General features: G+C 30.7%; 1 non-coding gene across 1 annotated transcript; it reads right to left on the reverse strand.

Moving 5' to 3' along the window:
• Positions 1–8886: 8886 nt before the first annotated feature.
• On the reverse strand, positions 8887–8994 carry LOC130953451 (small nucleolar RNA R71). The gene has a single exon (XR_009075621.1). It is a non-coding gene; the product is annotated as a small nucleolar RNA R71 (small nucleolar RNA).
• Positions 8995–9605: the final 611 nt, after the last annotated feature.

Here is a 9605-nt window from a genome sequence, read left to right on the forward strand (position 1 = left end):
AAAATTTATAGAATCAAACTACTTTTACAAAAAGATTGTAGGGGGACAAAGTTTCTGTCGACTAAGAATGTCGACTAAGAAGACCAAGGTCTCTGTAGATAAAAAAATTAAAGAAGATTTTTAATTATTATTTCATGTGAAACAGTTTAATTTATTACTAATAATTAATTTTAATATTCGTTATCTAAAATTTGAAACGATTTAACTTGTATACTTTTGATTAGGTGTTAAGTCTGTTACACAAATAAAAATAATTAATTTTTATGTTTATTATTTAAAAATAATATTTTTTTTCTCTCTATGTATATAAAAATATAATTAGACACTAGCATAAAAATTATATCGATAGTTATAAAATTAACTCAAATCAATTTCTTTTAAACAATTGAATCTTGATTTTAACTTTTAATCATAATATTAATATTTTCTATAAATTATATTTAATAAATATTTCAAAGAAGAGAAATAAAAATATAAATTAGAAGATAAACAGTAAAAATTTAAAACTAAATAAAAAAGCTAAAAAAGGTATGTATACAATAATAATAATATTTTTTATTTGAATTATATTATTTTGTTAATTTTATTTTTTTAGAATAAAAAGATAGAAAAAATAGAGAATGAGAAAAAAGAGAGAAAGATAGAGATAAAGATTGAGAGTGGGAGTTTGTTAATTTTGAAAGAAAAAATTTATTTTAATTATAATAAAAAATATCGGGTGACACATTTTGATTTCTCAATAATATACATTATAAATTATAAATTATATATAAAGTGAGAAGAGTAGAGAGAAATAGAAAAAGGAAGAAAGATAGATGAGAGAATTTAGGAAGGGAGTTTATTAATTTTGAAGAAAAATATTTCCTCTTAATTTTAATAAGAGAATGTCATGTGAGACATTTGGTTATTAAATTAGATAATAATATATAAATATATAATGAATTATATATAGAGTGAAAATGGTAGAGAGAAATAGAAAAAAAGGGAGAGAAGTAGATGAGAGAATTTAGAAAGAGAGTTTATTAATTTTAGAGAGAAATATTTTCTCTCAAATTTAATAAGAGTGTCATGTGACATTTTGTTATTAAATTAGATGATAACATATAATATAATATAACTATATTTCAATTTCAATTTTAATATTTTAATTTTAATTTTAATACAATTAAAGAATTTTATGTTGCACATTTTAATTGTCAAATTTATAATTAGTCATTCATAATGATATATAAAAGAGATAGAGTGATTGAAGGAATGAGAGGGATAGATAAAGTGAAAAGGAAGAGAGGAGAACTCTTTAATTTTGGAGGGAAAGATTTGATTTCAATTATAATGAGAGAATGACATGTGACACATTTTGGTTATAAAATTAATAGGAGAAAAAAAAAGAACTCTTTAATTTTAGAAAAAATGATTTAATTTTAATTGCAATGAGGAGTATTGATATGTGACACATTTTGGTTGCAAAATTAGTAAGAAAGAGAATAAAATTCTTTAATCTTAGAGAAAAATATTTGATTTTAATTACAATAAAAAATGATATATAATGCATTTTAATATAAAATTAATAATATATAATAAATAATAAATTTATTTTTCAATAACTAATTTGACTATTAACTCTATATTTAACCTTAGGCTTTAATAATAATAATGTTGCCAATGAAACTTCAAGAAGCATGCATTTGAAAATGAAAATAGGGAAAGGATTAAAGGAAGGACAATGTTACAGGAGATTGAATCAAGGGAGCTGGCTGAGCTGTTACTGTTTGGTGTTTCGGTCAGAGTACTCTTATGGTGTCATGTGTCGTACACTTTTTCTTAGGGATAACACGACAAATATAAATCGCCAAAGCTGTTATATTGATATGGTAAGCTTGCCCTAAACAAATCCCTCTTTTTTCACTCTTATTTATTTATTTGGGTATATCAACTCGAAATTTTTTTTACAAGAATTCAAAAAGTGGCTTAGAACCCTGGACCTTAACATTCATATCAAGTGAATATTTCGATTGAAACAATTTATTCTGTTTTAAATTTTTTTTTATTTTTTTTTTCCTTTGTTGATCTTCAATCAACTCAATCAACTCACCCGTGATTTCAACCATTATTGGATTGATTTACTGTTTTGTACCATTTTGGTGTCATTGCTTTTTTATACGGAATAGCATCACTGAATTTTGAAAACAGAAAATGCATGTATAGGACAACCACCCGATAAGGACTAACAAAACAACACTAGATGTAGGAATAAATTTGCCAAGTTTACTCTAAACCATTTTCTTCATACAGCTCTTCCTCATTTTTTTTCCACAGTATCTCTATTCTAGTAGATCAAAAATGAATTTGTTGTAGATCAAATATTTTATTTAAAAGTTTATTGTTGACCAATAAATTAAATTTTGTATGTATATGAAATTTTTTTGACACTTATTTAAATAAACAAATAAATTAACTATTCGACCAACCTGAATTAATTTTTATATGACTTTTTTAATCACATAATAACATATTGTAATTATATCAAAAGTAAAAAAAGTACCGCATTGATTTGTAGAATCCAAGAGACAGAGAGAAAGAACCAAATTTTATTCAGAAACAAAAAGAAAGAATAGGGAGAGGAGAAAGTTTAGTAAAATTCTAAGAGTTTAGTGAGTTTAAAGGAAGAAATAGAGAGTATTTAGTGTATTTACTTAGAGTGTATTTAACAAAAAGGTTCGTAATTATATTTCAAGTAGAACATATTATCAATTATTTGGAGTATTATAATTATATAAATTTTTTTTATTTATTAGTTAATATTATTTTTAGTGTTAGCATTATATTCTGATAATATGCTCTTGGTTTAATTAACTACTATTTACTATTTTTAATTAATTACCATTAGTATTTTATTTTTTGGATAATTTTTATTATAATGTTGTATTATGTTAACTTAAATAATTTTATTTAGTATTATTATTTTATTTTAATTTGTAATTATTAAAATTAATAAACATTAATAATTATATTTTCAGTTAGAAAATAAAAATATTCGGATTTTATATTTTTGAGATGTATTTAATTTCAATATTGTATTATTATAAGATAAATACATGTAATATTTATTATATTTTTATTATAATTATATGCTATTATTGTAATTAATAAATAATTAATATTTTTAATCATTATTTTCTAAAAATAAATAAATGAATTTTTGTATTTTTGTGATATATTTTAACTTAAATAGTTGTAATTAGCAATATTAATTTATCTTAATTTGTAATTATTAAAATTAAAAAATAATATCAATATTTTAATAATTATATATTTTGGTATAAATAAAAAACAATATATAATTATATTTTAATAATTAATAATAATCATATTTTAATTTAATTATTAAAACTATTAAATGATTAAAATATTAATAAATATTTTTCTCAATTTTTCTATTATAACAATCTTATTAGCTATTATAATATTATTTTATCTTAATTTGTAATTACAAAAGTTAATAAATAGTATAAATATTAATAAATCAAATTTTTCGTGATATATTTAATTATATGATTTATGAAATTAATAATTTTTTTATTACAATTTGTTATTAGCGTTATTAGTAAGTAATTAGATTTTTTAATTAGTTTTCAAAAATAATAAAAAATTATTATTATAAATTTTTTGTTGTAAAAACCTTCTACCCCGTAAACTTGATTCATCAGAGATGTTAAATTCGATGGTTGATGATTCCTTACAGATAATGGGGTTTTACTACGTCTTGATAATTGAGGAAATCAGAAGATATGCCTCGTTACTAGCTACTCTTATCGAAAGATAAAGGCTGGAAACTCACTTGTATTGTCGGTGAGTGAGGTTACCATTATACTGAAAGTTGTGGCACATATATATATGATGTAATACCCTAATATTTAAATTCTTATGCTCGAGTCATAAGTCAATGGTATTATGGTGGTACGACTCTCAGGTGGATTATAATACATACATATATATATAATTGAAAGAAGTATTAATCGAAAAGCTTGACAAGGAGCAAAATAAAATCACAATCGAAAACACTCTCGTATCGAAGAAAAGAAGATAAAACATGTTTGGATAGCGAATCAAGGAAAGGTATAATAATAAGGAAGAATAGAATAAAGACAAGGTACATATATGTATATAGACATGAATATAATGGCCACTAGTCACAACTGGTGAAGTTTAGGCCGACTAGAGTACAGCAATAAAATCAGTTGACAACAGTAATTTTCCTATCTCTCCTAGAATATACATCAAAGCCTCTACAGGTAAGTTTTCAAAAGGAAATAAATACATAATAAAAGATTTTCAAAATAAGTTCGGAGAGATTCTAATCAAAAGTAAAACAGAGTCCAATGATCTTTGCCATCTTTCAGATCAACTACAGCTCACTGTTGAGCACCTGGACCTGCATCTGAAAAATAGAGAATATATACGGAATGAGAACTCCCGATCCATGAGTTCCTAGTACGGTTAAAGTTCCAAATAAATACAATGCACTATAATAAGAACTCACTAAGCATCTTAATCTTTCTTTCATCAATTGTCCACCCTAGGTTTTCACTAATCCATAACTTAGGCAACTGTCCTAGGGAATACCAAGTCTAATTCAATTTATAATCTTTTCCAACTTCCAATTTATTGCAGAACCATGACCAGAACTAGCACCAACTAATTCGACTCAGTGATTATATATCAATACTTCACATTTTCACCTAGAGCAAGTGAAATCACTTCACTGCGTCTACTCAGAGAACTCAAATAATCTCTTTCAGTATTCATCATTGTTAATCAGTTATCTCATCATTTCATTTCAATAAAGACAGCCCTCAGCGTCAACTAACACCAGTATGAGGGACCTCTCAGTTATACAAACACAAATAATACAAACAAGTAATACACAAGTAAGACAATTAATGCAAATAAGCAAGTAGCAGTTAAGCATGTTACATATTCAATTAGGCAAACTCATATAATTAAGCGAACCCAAACAAATTAAACATATGCGAATGATGTATGCCTACCCTATGGCCAATGAGCTCATCTGCCAGTATACAGCCGACCCGACTGATGAGCGGATAAATTGTACGCTTTTTGGCATTGTTTTTAGTATGTTTTTGATATGATCTAGTTAGTAGTATATTTTTATTAGTTTTTAGTTAAAATTCACTTTTCTAGACTTTACTATGAGTTTGTGTGTTTTTCTGTGATTTCAGGTATTTTCTGGCTGAAATTGAGGGATCTGAGCAAAAATCTGATCCAGAGACTCAAAAGGACTGCAGATGCTGTTGGATTCTGACCTCCCTACACTCGAAGTGGATTTTCTGGAGCTACAGAAGCCCAATTGGCGCGCTCTCAACGGCGTTGGAAAGTAGACATCCTGGGCTTTCCAGCAATATATGATAGTCCATACTTTGCCCAAGATTTGATGGCCCAAACCGGCGTTCAAAGTCACCTACAGAAATTCCAGCGTTAAACGCCGGAACTGGCACCTAATTGGGAGTTAAACGCCCAAACAGGCATAAAAGCTGGCGTTTAACTCCAAGAAGAGTCTCTACACGAAAATGCTTCATTGCTCAGCCCAATCACACACCAAGTGGGCCCGGAAGTGGATTTTTATGTCATTTACTCATCTCTGTACACCCTAGGCTACTAGTTCTCTATATATAGGACCTTTTACTATTGTATTTAAAAAAAAAAGCTTCGGACATCTAGTTCTTAGATCATTTGGGAGGCTGGCCTCACGGCCATGCCTAGACCTTGTTCTTATGTATTTTCAACGGTGGAGTTTCTACACACCATAGATTAAGGTGTGGAGCTCTGCTGTACCTCGAGTATTAATGCAATTACTATTGTTCTTCTATTCAATTCCGCTTATTCTTTGTCCAAGATATCACTTGTTCTTCAACTTGATGAATGTGATGATCCGTGACACTCATCATCATTCTCACCCATGAACAAGGGTGACTGACAACCACTCTGTTCTACAAGCATCTGAGGCCCTAGTGAATATCTCTTGGATTTCTGGTTGCATGATGCATGGTTGATCGCCTGACAAACGAGCCAACCATTCCGTGAGATCAGAGTCTTCGTGGTATAGGCAAGAACTGATGGCGGCATTCAAGAGAATCCGGAAGGTCTAACCTTGTCTGTGGTATTCTGAGTAGGATTCAATGATTGAATGACTGTGACGTGCTTCAAACTTTAACCTGCTGGGCGTTAGTGACAGACGCAAAAGAGGGATTCTATTCCAGTAGGAGCGGGAACCAAACCGGTGATTGGCCGTACTGTGACAGAGTACGTTAGCATTAGCTTTCACTGCGAGGATGGGAGGTAGCCATTGACAACGGTGAAACCCTACACGAGCTTGCCATGGAAAGGAGTAAGAAGGATTGGATAAAGGCAGTAGGAAAGCAGAGAGACGGAAGGGAAGGCATCTTCATACGCTTATCTGAAGCTCTCACCAATGATATACATAAGTATCTCTATCTTTATCTTTTATGTTATTTTCGTTCATCACCATTATACATTTGAGTCTGCCTGACTGAGATTTACAAGATGACCATAGCTTGCTTCATACCACCAATCTCCATGGGATCGACCCTTACTCGCGTAAGGTTTATTACTTGGACGACCCAGTGCACTTGCTGGTTAGTTGTGCGAAGTTGTGTTTATGCCATGGTAGTGAGCACCAAGTCTTTGGAGCTATTACTAGGGATTGTTTATGTTTTGAAAAGTATTGATCACAATTTCGTGCACCAAGTTTTTGGCGCCGTTGCCGGGGATTGTTCTTGTGTATGGACAACTGACGGTTCATCTTGTTGCTTAGATTAGGCATTTTTCTTCAGAGTTCTTAAGAATGAATTCTAGTGTTTCAAGGTGATGTTCTTATCATCACCAAGGCTGATTGATTCTCATCAATTTAGCTCTTGAATGCAATGTCCTGCTGAAGCTTGGCCGGCCATGTCTAATTTCTTTAGACTAAAGCTTTAGACTAACATTGCATGATTCCTGGAATTCTCATTAAGAATTTTGATACCTTTATTTTCCTTTTCACTTAATTTTCGAAAAATCCAAAAAAAAATTACAAAATCATAAAATCCAAAAATATTTCTTGTTTGAGTCTAGAGTCTCATCTTAAGTTTGGTGTCAATTGCATGTTTCTGTTCTTCTTGCATTCATTCATGTGTCTTCATTAATCTTCAAGATGTTCTTGATGATTTCCTTGTTTTGATCTTTGAATTCTATTGACTTGAGTGTTTTGTTGTTATATGCATTCTCATTTTGTTAGTGTCAATAGTATACAAACTGCTAAGTTTGGTGTCTTGCATGCATTGTTATTTGATTATTCCTTATTATTAAAAATCCAAAAATATTTTTAATTTGTGTCTTTTCAAGTCAATAATACAGAGAATTGAAGATTCAGAACATACTGCAGAGGAATCACACAGAAAAAGCTGGGCATTCAAAAATGCCCAGTGAAGAAGACAGACTGGCGTTTAAACGCCAGCCAGGGTGCCTGGCTGGGCGTTTAACGCCCAAAAGGGTATAGTTTTGGGCGTTAAACGCCAGAATGTGCACCATTCTGGGCGTTTAACGCCAGGATGGCAAAGGGGGAAGATTTTGTTTTCAAAATCAATTTTTTTCAAGTTTTCAAAGTTTTTCAAAATCAAATCTTTTTCAAACCATATCTTTTCAATCAAATATTTTCAAAATCAATTTCTTTCCTTTTTCAAAGATACTTACTAACAATTAATGATTTGATTGAACATTTTTTGCCTTTTCTGTTGAGGAAGGTTTTATGTTTGAATCATATCTTTTCTTGTTAGGCAAGTCATTAATTTTTAAAATCAAATCTTTTTAAAATTGTTTTCAGATCATATCTTTTAAAATTGTTTTCAAATCATATCTTTTAAAAATTGTTTTCAAATCATATCTTTTCAATCATATCTTTTTAAAACCATAATTTTTCAATCACATCTTTTTCAAAATAAGTTTTCAATCATATCTTTTTGATTTCTAATTTCAAATCTTTTTCAAAAATCACTTGATTCTTTTTCTATTCTTAGTTTTTGAGAATCAATTAGTGTTTTTCAAAATGTTTTCAAAATTTTTTTTACTTAATTTTCGAAAATTACTTCTCCTCTTCTCACATCCTTCTGTTTATGGACTAACACTATTCCTTAATACAAAATTCGAACTTCATCTTCTTTAATAAGTTCGAATTTTCTACCTCTGTCTTCCATTTTTCTTCCTCTGACACCTCAAGGAATCTCTATACTGGGACATAGAGGATTCCATATTTTCTTGTTCTCTTCTCTTTCATATGAGCAGGAATAAAGACAAAGGCATTTTTATTGAAGCTGACCCTGAACCTGAAAGAACCTTAAAGCAAAAGCTAAAGAGAAGCTAAGGCACACGTTCATAGTTGAGGACCCAACCGAATTCTTCAAAGAAGAAGAAAACATGGCAGCCGAAAACAACAACAATGCAAGGAAGGTGCTGGGTGACTTTACTGCACCTACTCCCGATTTCTATGGGAGAAGCATCTCTATCCCTGCCATTGGAGCAAACAACTTTGAGCTTAAGCCTCAATTAGTTTCTCTAATGCAACAGAATTGCAAGTTTCATGGACTTCCATTGGAAGATCCTCATCAGTTTTTAGCTGAGTTCTTGCAAATCTGTGACACAGTCAAGACTAATGGGGTTGACCCTGAGGTCTACAGACTGATGCTATTCCCTTTTGCTGTAAGAGACAGAGCTAGAATATGGTTGGACTCTCAACCTAAAGAAAGCCTGGACTCTTGGGAAAAGCTAGTCAATGCCTTCTTGGCAAAGTTCTTTCCACCTCAAAAATTGAGTAAGCTTAGAGTGGAAGTCCAAACCTTCAGACAGAAGGATGGAGAATCCCTCTATTAAGCTTGGGAAAGATACAAACAATTAATCAGAAAATGTCCTTCTGACATGCTTTCTGAATGGAGCATCATAGGTATTTTCTATGATGGTCTCTCTGAACTGTCCAAGATGTCTTTGGATAGCTCTGCTGGAGGATCTCTTCATCTGAAGAAGACGCCTACAGAGGCTCAAGAGCTCATTGAAATGGTTGCAAATAACCAATTCATGTACACTTCTGAAAGGAATCCTGTGAACAATGGGACTAGTCAGAAGAAAGGAGTTCTTGAGATTGACACTCTGAATGCCATTTTGGCTCAGAATAAAATATTGACTCAACAAGTCAATTTGATTTCTCAAAGTCTGTCTGGAATACAAAATGCACCAAGCAGTACTAAGGATGCTTCATCTAAGGAAGAAGCCTATGATCCTGAGAACCCTTCAATGGAATAGGTGAATTACCTAGGAGAACCCTATGGAAACACCTATAATTCTTCATGGAGAAATCACCCAAATTTCTCATGGAAGAATCAAGAGAAACCTCAACAAGGTTTCAACAACAACAATGGTGGAAGAAACAGGTTTAGCAATGGCAAGCCTTTTCCATCATCTTCTCAGCAACAGACAGAGAACCCTAAGCAGAACCCCTCTGACTTAGCAACCATGGTCTCTAATCTAATCAAGACCAC

This window comes from Arachis stenosperma, chromosome 9, assembly GCF_014773155.1.
Source record: "Arachis stenosperma cultivar V10309 chromosome 9, arast.V10309.gnm1.PFL2, whole genome shotgun sequence".
NCBI lineage: Eukaryota > Viridiplantae > Streptophyta > Magnoliopsida > Fabales > Fabaceae > Arachis > Arachis stenosperma.